Raw genomic sequence first — 16,776 nt, forward strand, 5'->3', positions numbered from 1 at the left:
GATTTTTAGAGTTTTTTCACTCTTGTTGAATACTAGATTAAAAAACATTGTATTAAGTTAAATTTATTTAGCTTTAAATTTTAGCAATTGGCATTTTCATTAGTGTGTAAATATTTGATTTTTACTTTTAGCATACATAAGTTTCATACAACTTGATTTTGTTATCAAAATCCATTTGTGTATTTTTTGTAATTCAGATTTTCTAATAATGTGTAAAGGCTGTGAGGTAAACATACTCTAAATTCATTGTTACTGTTAGACTTGTTTGCTTGCCATGGTAATATCTGGGAAGGGACTTTTTTTTTATCATGTTATGATGTTAAGTGATATTATAGCTGAAAAGATTGGGTGTTATAGCTTATTTTTCTCTCTGTCCTTCCTCTCCTCTTTTAATATTTTAACATCCAGAATGGTTGTCTCAAAACTATACTTATGTTATAAATGTTGCATTGAAATATAGCATTTATAATTAATTTAGATTTTAGTATTTTAAAATACAGTATATTATGAGCTAAATTTTGGTCATATTGTTCATAAGATTTTAGAGGGACTTTCCTTTTGAATTCTTTTATCTGCCTTCATTCTGGCACATATTTGAAAATAACATTTAAACCATAAGTAAGTGATGATAAAGAATATTTAATGCTAAATACTGTGCTATCCAAATCACTTATTTAAAAATGAAATCAATAATTTATAAGATAACTTTTTAAATAATGAAAATAAAATAAATAAATGCATAGCTTTTTTGCTTTTCAGAGAATTTCTGTGTGGCTAAGATATATTAATATTGGTTAGATATTAACTGCAAAATGCTAGCAAGGAGAGGAGAAAAGTTAATGGTGAGATATGACTTCGAATAAGAGACAATTTCTATAAAAATGGAAAAATTGGCATATATTTTTAAAGGAACCAAAGTACATGTTTGCAGTACATGTTAAAGCTATGTATAGGAGAAGTTTAATTCAATGATGAAACATTTTGAATCATAAATTATTATTTAAGAAGATTATCTTCTATAACTATTACTGTTAAGGTTCATTGTATAATAGAATTTTCTTTTAAGCCTAGCGTTCTTATGTTTACAGAAGCACCGCCATAGAGTGAGATGTTAGGGCAAGGGTTAGGAAATGCAGAGTTGTGTCATATGTATTAACATGTGGTTGTATTGGGAGGCTCCGAGTTCAGAAAGGATTTTTTTCTAAAGGCTAAGTTGTACATCGTTTATTTAGAAATCATTGGTTATTTTATTGAATTGAGGTACTCTTGTGCCAATTCATTTGATCCTTAGACTCATTCTCTTCCCGCTCATCAGTACTAACTAATCCGTAATGTATCAAAAGCATAGTACTATGCTTATAATACTTTGCATTGGCCAAGTCACCGTAAGTGACAATGTTATATGGAAATGCATTCAGTTCCATTCAGGTGTGCCAGGAATCCATCTGTCCCCTAGTACAGCTAGAGGGGTTTGTTCCCCTCCCCCTTCCCCCAGCCCCCTCACTTGCCCTTAGTTCTATTCTGTTATTAATAGCTGGCAACAGATAGAGGAGCTGTTGCCAATGTGAACACTCTTAAGATATGGTGGGGGGGTTTGTGGGAGATAGGCTTTTTTGTTAGTGTTTTGTGAACCTCAGGGATAAACTGGAATTCACTTTTGTTTAGGACTACTCATCTCTTAGATGAGTAGAACTGGGCTACTTCTGTGGCCCTCAGAGGAATAATAAAACTCTCAGTCACAGAGTTGTCATTACTTCTCTATATCTTTTAAAAAAGTTTTTAGCATTGAGAGTTACCTGTCATCCTCTTCCTTTTTTTGTGTACTTTGCTTTTGGAAATCTTCCACTCAAGTTAAAGCTTTAAGCCTTTACATGTGCATAGAGTTAAGAGACAGCAGGGCTTTTTAGAAACAATTTAGAATGTCTGGGGTGTGTGTTTGGTGGGGCTGAAGAGTGACTTGAAATGAGACTATTTACTTAAGAAGGGACCACCAGTTCATGAGGAGTTTTATAAGAAATGCTAGTTTTACCCTTCATCTTGGGGCAGCCAGCCAGAGGGATTGAAATTTTCAACTTTTGATTTTGCAATAATTTTAGACTTGGAGAAAAGTTACAGAATACTGCACATTGTTTTTCTATACTATTCAACCAGATTCCCAAAATGTTAACATTTTGTCATGTTAGCTAATTTATCATGTCTTCTCTACCCCCTTGCTGTCTTTCCATCTCTCTTTACCTTCTTTCCCCCATCTTTTCTAAACCATTAGAAAGTGAATTACAAATATAAGGCCCTTTAGCCTAAGTACTTTAGTGTGTAGTTTTAATAAATATGATTAAAATCCTACATTCTTACAGTACAATTATCAAAATCAGTAAATTAACATTGTTACAGAATTATTAGCTGATCTACAGATCATATTCAGATTTCACCCACTAATGTCCTCCACACTAAAAGGGGGGGAACCTTTTTACTGGTTCAGGATCCAACCCAGGATCACACTTTGCATTTAGTCGTTGTCCTGTCTCTTCAGTTGTTCCTGGTCTGGATTGCTTCCTCATTCATGTCTTTCATGGCCTTGACATCTTTGAACCCCTGTTTTAGTCTTTGTCTTAGATCTTAACAGTGGGTTTGACAGCCACACCTTTGTTTTACTCTTTGTACAGTGGTTTCTGACAGTGGCCTAGCTCTTACCTTCACCTGAAAACCACTCCTTACTGTTAGCGTTGTTTGATCTCTGGGGAGACTAGGAATTCTAAAAACCAGCAAGTCTTGGTTCCTTTTTGTCAATAGTTCTAATTTGTTTATCTGTATTCCTACTGTATACTATAAATAGCAAAAAATCAGACTGTACCTTCAACATATTACCTAGAAAATCTCTTTAGTTAAATCATGTAGTTCATTAAATATATTTTCTATTTTTTGTGTCATCATAAGCAACAATGTTACTAAACTTTCAGTTACATAGGAACCCCCTTTCCTCTAATTTTCAATTATTTTTTTTTCAGTTTTCTTATATGATTTCATAGCAGCCTCCTGAAAGGCCATAAGGCTTCGAGTAGTAATCTCTTCAGTGCTAAGTAGGTTTTCAGTCATATTTTGAAAGTCCTTCTTCCAGCTTCTGCCCACCACTTAATTCCAAGCAACTCCCTCATTTTAACTTGTTGTTGTTGTTACGGTAGCATCCTACTTCTCAAAACAAAATCTGTATCTGTTACCTGTTATTGTTAGCATAACAAATTACCCTAAAATTTAGGGGCTTAACACTGTAGTAAATATTTTTGATTCATAGTTTCTATAGGTCAGGAATTTGGATTTAGCTGGGTATTTGTAGCTCCGGTTTCTCATCAGATTGCAGTCAAGATGTTGGTGTAAGACCTGAGAATATGCTTCCAAGATGGCTTATTCACATAGCTGTAAAGATGGTGCTGGCTGAGCAAGAACTTTAGTTTATTTCTGCACAGACCTTTCCAAGGGCTGCTTGAGGGTCTTTGTGACATGGCACCTAACTTTTCCCACTGTGAGTACTCTTAGAGAGAGCAGGGTGAAAGCTGCAATATTTTTTGTGACCCTGACTTCAGATGCCACAAGTTCTTTTTTTCCCTGGTTGAATGCTTTTTTTTCCCTAAACTTTTTTTGGTGGTAAAATATATGTAAAATATCATTTGCCATTTTAACTACACCATCATTTTTGCAATATTCTATTGGTTATATAGTGCAGCCTGTTCAATATGGTTGGATACTACTACCTAGGGGCAGATATCATCGGGAACTACCACACCCTGAGAATTGGGCAAATATACTGTTCCTTAACACATTTTCACTCACAAGTCTTAGCATTCATTGAAGATTATACCTGAAATAGTATTTGACACAACGTGATTTTCTAATTCCACCATTCTTTCTATATCCATTAGTTGGCATTCTACTGTAAATTAGGGCTTCCCTCCCTTTCCTTTCTTACTTCATCAGTAATGGGGAAGAGGAGAATCTACAGAGGAAGTCAAAAGCAGTAGCTACAGGAGGAAATTAGGAGAGACTGGTATTTTGGAATCTAGGAGAAGTGAATATTTCAGTAAGGAGCGTCAGTGCTCAGCAGTGTTAGATGCATATGAAAGATCAAACCATAGAAGGGTAAATGCATGTCTTTTGGATTTGTCAACTGGAAATTAAAAACCAAAAACAAGAGGCAACAAGCATATTTTTGGGGGGTGGGAGGAGGGGTGGTGGTCAAAAAATGAAATTTGGAGCACAGATTTAGGCAGAAACCCAAATAGTGGCCCAGTTACAGGGTTAGGCAGGGAGGGCAATCAGAGGAGCCAGCCTCAGTCAAAATTTTCTTCCTACCCTCAAACCTGGGAAGTGCATTGTGTACCTTGGCAGTTGCAGAGTTTGGGAGACTGCTGTGAGGTATGTTGGGCCCACTACAAAAAGCAGGCTCCATCCTGCTAAGCCAAGGCATTGTGTGCCATGAGGGGAACGGGTTTTTATGAGTAAAGGAAAGGAGTAATTACAAGACTAGAGGAAAGAAATTCCTCTTGGTGCTAACCAAGTTATTCTTTAGCTATACACAGATTGGCTACTAATTCTCTCTTCAGATAGAGTTCATACTTATCAGTCCTTGTGGTCAGGATATCTGCTTTTCTGCTGGCTTTAGAAACAGTGGCTTGTAAGACAATGTTGATTTGGCCAAGTCCAAAGGTCTGGCCCAGTTCAAGTAGTTCATAAGACGCAGATGGCATTTGGCTCCTCTGGGATGGCAGCTCCTACTCCATTTTGAAATGGCTCTACTTATGTCAACTTTTACAGATTTAATGCTAAAGAAGTTTTTGAGGGGGAGTTTCAGTGTAAAGGTGTGAGGAAAAGCTAATTGAAGTAGCTAGCATCACTATTCTTGTGGGTTGGGGCCATTCTTAAGTAAAATAAAGGTTACTTGAACATAAGTACTGCGATACCTTGATAGTCAATATGTTAACCTCGACAGGTACTAAATGACTGATGGGCGGGAGCATATACAGCGTGGAGACGCTCTACAAAGAGTTGATTCATATATTCTGGGCGGAACAGCAGGATGGAGTGAGATTTCATTATTATTATTTTTTTTTGTGAGGGGGAGAATTTTCCACTTTATATATTTGGACTGTGATTGGTCTTGGGAAACTGAAATCAGAGTGAAATCGCAGATAAAGGGCAGGAGTACTGTATTAGGAAAAGCCCAGAACATGCTGCACAATGGCTCGGCTTTGGAGGGAGCCTGCTTTTTCTAGTGGGCCCCACAAACCTCACAGCAGTCTCCCAAACTCTGCAACTGCCAAAGTGAATGATGCACTTCCCAGATCTGCAGGGTAGGAAGAAAAAGCTTGACCGAGGCTGGCTCCTCTGACTGCCCTCCCTGCCTAACCCTTGGAGTATCAGGTGCTCCCACCTCTTCTGTTTTCTTGAGTCCCCCAACCTCTTTTCCCCACTCCAAAGGCCACTGTTACCAAATCCTGTCATAACAACTATTTGAAAAGCAAGTGATTTTTTTTTCCACTTTAAAAATGGGCAATAGCAGAAATAAACCAATCTCAAACTTTTAGTTGTAGCATTTCAATTAAGTGGAGGAATGAATGAAGGAAAGTATGTAGTATATAGACAGAGTATATAATTAAACAATTTGACATAGGTCTCCATCCACTAACACTCCTGAGCTTGTTGTAGTTTTCTTATGAAGATGATAATGACATGGGCTCCAAGGTTCTCTCTATAGTAGTTTTTCCCCCTAATGTTTTTACTATGGTAAAAATCCATATATAACAAAAATTATCTTAAACACTTGTAAATGTACAGTTCAGTGGCATTAAATACATTCATATTGTTGTGCACCCATCACTACCATCCATCTGCAGAATTCTTTTCATCTTGCAAAACCCAAACTCTCTAGCCATTAAACAGCAACTCCCCATTTACCCCTTCCCCCGGCCCCTGGCACCTGCCATTCCACTATCTGTTTCTAGGAATTCGACTACTAGATTCCTCATAAATGGAATGATATAGTACACCTGTCCCTCGATTTACATGGCATTTTTTTTTTTGACATGAGTTATTTTATATGTGGTAAATATTCCCCCCGTTTATGTGGACTTTTTATGTGTGATTTCCATTTATGTGATCTCATTTTATATGGTTCTTTATTTTTCATTTCCATTATTGGCAATTACTCTTTCTAAAAAATAACAGCTTCGAGGGGAGTAAAAGCAAAAATAAATGAATGGGACTACATCAAACTAAAAAGCTTCTGCTCGGAAAAAGAAACTGTCAACAAGGTAAAGAGACAGCCATCCAAATGGGAAAATATATTTTCGAGCAACACCTCCGATAAGGGCCTAATATCCAAAATATACAAAGAACTCATACAACTCAATAACAACAACAACAAACAATCCAATCAAAAAATGGGCAGAGGAACTGAACAGACATTTCTTTCAAGAGGACATACAATGGCCAACAAATATTTGAAAAGATGCTCAACATCGTTAGCTATTGGAGAAACGCAAATCAAAACCACAATGAGATACCATCTCACACCTGTTAGATTAGCTATAATCGAAAGGACAAGTAATAACAAATGCTGGAGGGGATGCGGAGAAAAAGGAATCCTCATACACTGCTAGTGGGACTGCAAATTGGTACAGCCACTATGGAAAACAGTATAGAGGTTCCTCAAAAAAAGAAGAGTTGATCTACCATATGATCCAGCAATCTCTCTACTGGGTATTTACCTCAAAGACTTGAAAGCATATACCCAAAAAGATATTTGGACACCGATGTTCATAGCAGCATTATTCACGGTGGCCAGGACATGGAAGCAACCCAAGTGTCCTACAATAGATGACTAGATAAAGAAGCTGTGGTACACATATACAGTGGAATATTACTCAGCCATAAGAAGAGATGAAATACTGCCGTTTGTGACAACGTGGATGGACTTCGAGATAATCATGCTAAGCGAAATAAACCAGACTGAAAAAGTTGAAAACCACATGATATCACTTATATGTGGGATATAAACCTAGAAGCAAGCAATGAACAGGACAAACAGAGACTCATGGACATGGACAATAGACAAGTAGTTAGCAGAGAATAGTGGGTAGGAGAGAGAAGGGAGGTAGATGAGGTCAAAGCGGTCAAATATGTGGTGACAGAAAGAAATCTAACTGGGAAGAGAACACACAATGCAATATATATATATGCCATATATATATATGCCTTACTGTTAAATTGTGCACCTCAAACTTACTGGATTTCATTAACCAATGTCACCAAAAAAAAAAAATTAAAAATAAATTAAAAAAATTTTTTTCTATAAAAGAAAAAAATAGCTTAACTCAGCAATGCACAAAGAAGAAATACTTGCTAACAGAATTATTAATGATCTTCCTTTTCATTGGATGACAAATAAAAAAGCATGAGTATTTTTTAGAACTGGTTTTACAAATGTTTTGCTGTAGAAGCTGAAAATTATATGAATGAAAAATGTCTTCCTTTTAAAGTACTTTTACTTTTAGATAATGCACATGGTCATCCAAATATAAAAATTGTGTATTTGCCACTAAATACAACTTCTTCGATCCAGCCTCTAGATCAAGGCATTATTTCCACCTTTAAGATGAATTATATTAAATCGAGTTTTAATGATATTTTTAATAAACTTGAAGATAATCACTTACAATTACAGAAGCCTATAATAAATACACAATTTTAAGTTGTATCAGGAATATTGCTTTACAACAAATGAACAGGACAGAGCCTCAGGGACATAGACAATGGACTAGTGGTTACCAGAGGGTAGGGAGTGGGAGAAGAAGGGAGAGGTAAACGGGGTAAATGGGATCAAATTTAGGAAGGTAGGGGGAGGATGAAGTGGGTAAAGGGGTTCAAATATATGGTAACTGAAGGAAACTGGACTCTGGGTGGTAATCACAGTAGAAATTATAGATGTCAAATTATAATGTATACCTGAAAATTATATAATTGTATTAACCAATGTTACCCCAATAAACTTAATTAAAAAAAATTTTAAAAATTTTGTTTTAGTTTTGAGTGGCATAAAGCCATCAACTTTAAATGCTTGCTGGAAAGCAGCATGGCCAGAAGCAGTTGTACCAGGGAATATGGTTCCAACAATTGAAGAGGGATTAACTGGCATTATTAATTTACTAAATACATTTCAAGAAGAAGGCTTTGGCAATTCGAATGTAGATGATATTAACGAATTGCTGGTTGATCACAAATTAACTGATGATGAATTAATTTACTTAATATCTGAAGCCCATCCTGCCGATGAATACGGCAGTGACCTTGAACCTGTTTTATTCACTGCAGAAAATATTAAAGCTTTTCAATTGGCCAAGAAACTGGAAACTACAATTCTAGATATTGAACTAAACATCCAATGAGCCTTAAAATTTTGAAAAGATTTTAAACATAAACATAAATAAGAAACTGAAGTAGTACTTCCAAATATTTTGAGTGATTAAGATAATAATTACTTTGTGCCAATTAAAAAGAGAAGATTGATTGCTTTAGATTATGGTACAAACGCCGATAGTGAATAAAATTTGTTTTGGGTTTTCTGAATTTTCATTATAACATTTTTTTGTGAAAATATGTGAAATAAACATTTTTATCACTCATATCGCCAATTTAATATTTTTTTTGTACTGGTGGACTCTTTTTACGTGATTTTCTTCTGTATAAAAAAAAGATGCATGAAACTGACAATCTGCATAAATTGAGGGATGGATGTATTTGTCTTTTTGTGACTGACATTTCACTTAGCATGTTTTCCTCAAGGTTCATCCATGTTCTGTCGTATGTCAGAGTTTCTTTCCTTTCAAAGTTGAATAATCTTTTGCATATACATATCACATTTTGCTTTATTCATTTATCTGTTGATGGACAATTGGGTTTCTATTACTCTTTAGCTGGGGTGAATTATGCTGCTATGAATATGGGTGTACGAATATCTCTTCAAGACCCTGCTTTCACTTCTTTTGGATATACACCCAGAAATGGAGTGCTAAATCACATGGTCATTCTGTGTTTAATTTTTTGAAGAACTGCTGTACTGTTTTTCATAGCAGCTATACCATTTTACAATCTCAACCACCAACTAAGGTTCCAATTGCTCTACATCATTGCTAATTTTTTTCTCTATCATAGTTTTGTACTTTTATTATGATAAGTTACTTGGTGTTTGACTTTTTTGTTTATCACCTTGGCACTGATTATTGTCAGATAAACTGTGTACTGATTACTGTCTGATAGTTATAGTAGAGGAAAAGTGAGAGGATATTCAGATATAAATTTTTATTGATCTAGTGTGAAGTTCTAGACTACACTGTCCAATAAAACTTTCTGAAATGATGGAAATGGTCTGTAAGTGTGTTGTTTAATACAGAAGCCACTTCTAATAGCCACCTGAGGCAGGTATATACCATATTGGATGGCATGGCTGTAGAAAATAATGAGAGCCTGTTTGTTCACGTTTGTAGTTTTCTGGATAAACATTAGAGTTACTTGTGTTTAAGTTATAAAATTTATTTAATTTCTCATTTTGTTTAACCATGTACTTTATTATGGAGTGCGTTACTCTCAAATATGGGCACTAATAAGTTTTAGGTCAACCAATAATACATAAGGAATTATTTTATACTAACTCATTCAGGTAACAGGCTGGAAAGTTTTTATGATTAAAAAATTATGGCTGTAATAATAATTTATTGTTAATTGAATTATTAGCTGAATCTACTTAGAAAGAGAATAGTTACCTAATATGACTAAATTCTTGTATAGGCCTATTTTTTTTTTTTAAAACATTGTCACTGCAATTGATTTTTAAAGAAGTATACGGTCATAATGGTTTCTGAAGTTGAGTATTACTAGCTTAGGTTAGTCTGAATGTATAAAATAAATATACCGGTAAATCACAGTGAGATAGGACCAGTGAGAAGAAAATAAAGTGCTTGTGGAAATTTGGTAGAAGCTTCCTGTGAGGCAGTAGGAGATGCTAAATGGTTGAAATGGCATTTAAGGAAAGTCCTGAATGTTGTCAGTGGTTTTTCTTAAGGAGTTATGAGGGGAAAGTGTTCTCAATAACATGAACAATATTTTCAGAGCACAAAAGTTAGAAAGTTCAGAATATTTTAAACACAGAGAAGGTTCAGTTTGTTGAAAGGGTGGGACAAGGGAATAGGGATAAGCATGAAATACAGGTTTGGGGCCATTTATGACAATTCCTATAAGAAGAGTTTGCATTTAATAATGATACGTGGAAGATTATTCACCTAGCGTATGAGGTGACAGAATTTGAGAACGACTGTGATGACTGATAATTCTGTTTATAGCCTTTATCTGTTTTATATATTTTTTCCCCCATTAAAACAATGGGATTCTCTTTGTAAGTCTTATTTGCCTTTTAGAGTTTATTCACCTTTGTATTGTCAGTGCTTATGTGCCAAATAAATAGTTTACTTAATGAGTGACTGAAATAGGAGACCAGTTTGTAGAATGATGATGACGACAACCACGATGACAACTAAGCAGTAATAAACTAATGTGTGTAGTATTTACTAGGTGTCAGACACTGTGCCAAGTACTTTATATCTAATAACCCATATAATTTTCAACAGAAAACTTTTAAGGTAGGTGCTAATATTATTTTTCTTTTTACAGATGTGAAAACTGTGACATAGAAGTTTAACAGCTTGCACAAACTAATATAGTTAGTAAAATAGAGCTGAACGTGAACCCACGTAATCTGGCTATTGAGTCCATGCTTTTAACCACGATACTGTGCTGCTTAAGCTTGTTAGCCTGAATCAGATTAGAAATAATGAAGTCTGGACTGAGTTTAATAGTTAAAGGCATGGAAGAATATGGGAAATGATATTCAAGGTGCTGATGGAATAAAATCAAGGTGCCGATGGAAAAACATGGACTGGGATCTGGTGGGTAATGGTAGGCAAGGGACAAAAGGTGCATTGTAGGTGTGACAGATGGTTATAGGCTGTCTTAACTAGGAACATGGTACCATAAGTACAAGTAGGGACTCAAGGAAAAGCTGGCTTGTGAACATTATAAAAAGGAGGGGCAATGAGTTTGATAATAGTCATATAAGATTTAAGGTATGGTGGAATGGGAAACATTTAAAGCCAATTAGAAATGTGAATTTAGAATTTGAGATGGGTCAGGCAAGATGTATATTGGTTTCAAATAAATGAAATTTTTAATATTTTAAAAGCTTGCAAAATAAGATTGTATTGATAGTAAAGACCAAAAAAGTTGTCAGGTAGACTTAAGTGATGAGACTTTACGTGGACTGAGGTATTGGCATATTAGACATAACAAAAGGGAAAAACAATTTGTTTGAATCATAGTCTACCATTGCCTCCAAACAAGCTTTGTTTTCCTTCCTCCCCACCCCCCCTCCCCCCGAGGCAACCCTTGGTTGACCTCACAGACTGCAAGGACCTTGTCAGCTTATAATCCTTTATTTTATTTTTTTACTATTTTTTACGCCTACAGCACTTGGTCTTCCTAGGTGTTCTCCTATCCAAATGCTAACCAGGCCCAACCCTGCTTAGCTTCCGAGATCAGATGAGATCGGGCTTGTTCAGCGTAGCATGGCCATAGACAAAGCTTTGTGTGTTTTTTTTTTTTTTTAAACAAACAAAAAATACACTTTACTCTGTTTACTCCAGTTACTCTGTCAACTAATGATCTTCTTGATCATCAGTGCCTTCAGTTTTTTCTTTCTTCCATCTCAGTTCAAACTCAGCACTTAGTTTTGGCTTTATAATGAAACTAGACCTCCTTCGTCTTATATGACTCACATTGTATCTCTTGCTTTGGATACCTTTTACATGATGTTCTTATTTTTTTCATTTTATTTTTATACTACGAGTTGTCATCAGTATATGTCTTATGCCAGGCTCTATTGTGTCTCAAAGTTATCACTATCTTTTGTACTTTACTGTTCTTCCCATGATGGCTAATATGGTTTCTTGAATACAGCGAAACCATGTGAAATGCTTACATTTTTTTTCCTGAACCCAGAGTTTGAAGTGTGGGGATAATGGAATAAAGATAGTATTGTTGACAACTTTAGGGTAATTAAGAACTGATTTGGGAGAAATTCTAATTTTTAGGAGAAGGTTTAGTATTAAATATTGAAAATGGATATACTTGTTAATCAGGCAGAGAGAAGTTATAATGAGCATTAAGTCAGTTATTGTTAATTAGCTGATACAAAGAGCAAGTAGAATGCCAGAGTGGGTCACATAGAACCTCTGATACCTGAGAAGGGCAACAAGATGCTCAGCCTCTTTTTTTATGGTGAGGGTCTGAAGAGAGAGGTTCAACATTGTAAATCTACTAACATAGTTCCCTGATTTCTTTGGGAGAGGTGTTGAGACTGATGCTACTGACTTACCAGCTGATAGTGAAGGCTTTAGAAATCAGCTGAGAGACACTTGTACTAAATCGTGACTTGCCTTCCAATGATGACATGGCAAGAGAATTCAGATTCTCCTGGGGAAGCATTAACAACTTGTATTATTGCAGGCCTTGCCACATACATATGAACTGACATGGATCCTTAGGTGTGAGTGGTATGGCAAAGAAGGCATTGGTAGTGTCCAGGACTATCTACTAAGTGCCATCAGTTTCTATAATGGAATTAGTCTAATAGCTGTGGCTATAACTACACTCAGTTAATAATAATTCACTATAAGCCTCTAACTTCCGTTAACCTCTCTTCACTGCCCTTACAGGGCTTTTGCGTTTAGATATTGCATCTCTTACTACCCCTGGTACTTTTAAGTTCTTAATCAAGGTTGTGGTTTCCCTTTGAACTTCTGTAATTCTCTTCTGTTTCTGTTGGACCACCAAGGGAAAGGAAGTGATTTGGAGAGCAATTTGTATGTTCCATTAGAACCTTCTGATTGGGAGAATACCCTTTGGCACTTACAGGTTTAGTAATGATAAGTATACCACACAGGGTTTTGCAAATCTTTTCTGTAAAGAACCAGATAATTAATCTTTTAGTCTTTGAAGACCTCATACACACTCTGTCAAATATTCTTCCTTTATTTTTTTTACAGCTCTTTAAATATTTGAAAATTATTGTTAGCTTGGGTGCTATAGTTTGCTGACTCTTGATATATCAATTGCTGCTATACCTTGAGATGTTTAAGCAATAACAAAAGTACAGTTACTTGCTGAAATGCCTGGCCTACAAAGTCATGTTAGCTTCTTTACTCCACTGTAAATCCGTGCACTGCTTCCTGGTGCTTTTTTCTTCCATGGATCCAGGTAGGATAGTGATTGGGGTATCTCATTGTTACAGAGTCTTACAAATTTGTGTCTCTCCTCTCTCTAGATTCTCCAGCATACTTGGGTAGGTGCATACCATTGATTGATTCCTCCCCAGGGTCAAGGAACCCTCATCCCTATCTCCAGTCATTTTTCTTAAAGCAAGCGAGGTGACCCTAAAGGGTGAGGAGGCTGAGAAAGTTGAGGACTGTGGGAGTAGAGAATGGCTCCACACCATTAAATATGCCTTTGCATTTACTTTCAGTTTTGAAGGGCATGATGGCTGCTTGTGGGTCAACCAAATTTTCCATGTTTTCAGCACTCATAATGTTCTATATTATGACGTCCTTTTGGGTGATGCCATTTATTTCAGCCCTGGGAACCCCTTGGCTCAGGAGTCAGTTTGCATCTCTGGCTGACTGAATCTTGGCTCATAGAGCAGAGACCTGTTTTGGAGACCTTTCCTTAATCTGGGACATCTGCTAACTCCATTACTCAGATAATGTCTCAAGTTTTCACCCAGTTTCAGTTAGGTGCTAGTTTCTTAAGGGCTGGGAGAAGTTTTCAGGGTGGCAGTGGTGATTGTGAGAATTCATCTAGATTTCTCATTTTACCATGGATCACCATTATCACACTGTAAATGCTTTTATTAGTATCGTAAACCCAGTCTGGGGCATTAAGAGCCTAAGTCTTAGGGTCTTCCCTATAATTTCCTATGGGAGTTGGTCTGTCTCTGGGAAATATCCCTGAGAGGACCAAAGCTGCCATATAATAACCAGGAGCCACTGTAAAATGAATGAATGAATGAATGAATGAATGAATAAAACTTCTGCTGACATCTTTTACTATCATCTCCAAGTGAATTTGAAGTTGGCAGTATAGACTGCAGGTGTTGAGCAGTAAGACAGCCCAGCTGTTGCCATTCTTCATTCACATGCTGTGTATGCCCCACCTCCTCATTTCCCAAGCAAACCAGAATTCTTAGATTTACCTGATTTATGTCCATAGTGGTTGCTTGTTTGTTTTCCTCCTTTCATGTTCAGTATAGATGAGCATCTTTGTAATTTATCTGAAAAGGCTTGTAACCTTCTGTCCAGTAAAGATGAATCCTTGTACTGGTTATTATTATTGTGGGGTGGAACTGAAGCCAAGTGCCAGATTAGTGGGAAGTCTTCCATGGAGGAGGTTTAGCCATCACCAGAACATCCTTTGGGCAGCCCTCTTCGAGTGTACGGTAAGTACTTACCTAATGCTGTCTATAGATTTTGTGACTTTAAGTGAAATGGTGTGTAATGAAAACAGTTTTTACGATAGGCTAATTGATATAAATGAGTTAAATTCTTATAGCATCTCATCAATGTTATAAGAAAACAACGTTGAATGAAACAGCATTATTTGAGGACCTGCTATATTTTGCAGTACTTAGCCTGCCATTGCCTCCTCTGGGCTTCGGCATTGTCAGGCAGTAAAACGAAGGACCTCTTACTGCCAAATGGACCGGAAGATATACTCACTATGTTTGTTACCCATTCCCATAGACTTCCCTCAAATCCTTTGTTGTAAGCCACGTCTCTAACGGCATCACATTCTTATCACCAAACTGTCAAGAACTATGAAAGTGGTCTATGATTTTACTCTATGTGTGTGGTAACTAGTTTGGAAACAGAATTCTGAGAGATGAAGAATAGTTTACTGCTTACAGCAATAGCAGTATCCAGAGTGTCAGTATTTTTGCACCAATTCCCAAGACCCAGTTTTCGTAGGGCAACCAGAGAGGGCCAGATGGCATCTGCATATAGAGTCTGTTGCATTGCAGTAGGGGAACCCTGAGTTTAGGGCACCTGAATGTTTTGTAATGGGCAGTAAGCATGGCTCCCCTTTTCACTTTAGATAGACACCGTGATAGTCCAGAACCACGGCCAAGTCATGGTCTCACTCACAAGACCTGCAGAAATAGTAGAGACATAGCATTGTTTCCCAACACATAACAATGCTCAGATTGTATGTGGTTTAATACAATATTTTTTATTCACAGCTAAGTCCAAAACAGGTGTTGTTTATTGACAGGTGGCTTTCTTTCAAGCCATGAAACAGGAACTTAGGTACTTTCCATCTTGTGACTCAGCCTTCTTTTCAGTGTTGTCTGTGGCTTCCATGCTCATTTGCATTAATCTCTGGAAGAGGAAGAAACACGGACACTAAATAGTTGGGGCTATTAAGAAGCAGACTTAGAGTGGACATACATTATTTTTCTTTCAGATTGCATTTGGCTAGAATCCAGTTAAATGGCCACATCTAACTGAAAAGGAAACTGGGAAATGTCTAGGTATAGTTCAAATAAGAAAAAGAAATGGATTTGGTGAACAGCTAACTGACTGTCTCTACCTCATTTAAGTTCATTCTTTTTGTTAAGCCATGTAATTACAAAAAATTCTAATAAGGCAGAGCATTTTAAAAAATGCAAGGTAAATTTTTACCCACTCCAGAATCTACCATCTAGAAATAGCCATCAATACTACTGAGTAAACATTCCAGATGTCTTTTATATACAAAGATAAAAAGGATGGTTTGAGTGATAAAAATTACCTTATTAAAATGATATACTATTAATTTAAAAAATATTAAAGTCAGATTTACTTGGCTGTATGGAAGAAAAAGAAAATGAAGTAAAATACGTGGATTTATTGAACTTAAGTAAAATTTTCTTACCACAAGACATATTACTTCCTTAAAAACATATTTAAGTTTAATAATAGAAATTACAGAGCAAACAAAAAACATTGAGAAGATTATCTTTCCAGTTTATGATTTTAGCTGTAACAGAATATTGCTAAAGCAATAGGAAATTTATTGTTTTGCATAAGAAGTTCAGAGGCTAGGCTTTTCTAAGATGGGTTAATTTGCCAGTAGCCAGTTCAACAGTGGTAGGGCATTGTTGTCTTTTTTGTAGTTCTCTTGGCTTTTCTAGGCTTTGTTGCCAGGTCTCTGCAGTTGTTCCAAGGGTGTGACCTAAATTGTAAGCATCTAAAGTCAGGAAGGGAGTACCTTTTTAAGAGAGAGAACAAAAAAGTTCTCTTCCTATTTTATTATCCTGACCTAAATCTATCCCAGACCTTAAGCAGTCAACGTCTAAGGAGAATAGATTTATGTTAATTGACTTAGATACACCCGTGTTTACCTATGGGCTGGAGTATGGAGCCACTTTTATGAGGATATGAGAAGGTGATTAGACAAAGAAAACTAGGGACTTGTCTACAAGGAAGGGATTTATGTTAATTACAGATGTTTTGGTAGCAAACTATTATGTTTTCTCTTAACTACGTGCTTCGAAATCTATATTGTGCTCCTGCTATGAAAGGCTAATAGTTTCCCTGTGCTCCTCTCATTCATTCCCTGCTATCCAATTTGTTTCTTTGTTTTTAA

At 36.3% G+C, this 16,776-nt stretch overlaps 1 protein-coding gene and 1 pseudogene across 22 annotated transcripts in view; one reads left to right on the forward strand and one right to left on the reverse strand.

The window, feature by feature from the left end:
- Positions 1-16,776, forward strand: part of MLLT10 (MLLT10 histone lysine methyltransferase DOT1L cofactor) — a 188,659-nt gene that overhangs the window by 89,240 nt on the left and 82,643 nt on the right. The window lies entirely within an intron of this gene.
- On the reverse strand, positions 11,557-11,675 carry LOC120614735 (uncharacterized; annotated as a pseudogene).

Source organism: Pteropus medius, unplaced genomic scaffold, assembly GCF_902729225.1.
Source record: "Pteropus medius unplaced genomic scaffold, Ma_sr-lr_union100, whole genome shotgun sequence".
Taxonomy (NCBI): Eukaryota; Metazoa; Chordata; class Mammalia; order Chiroptera; family Pteropodidae; genus Pteropus; species Pteropus medius.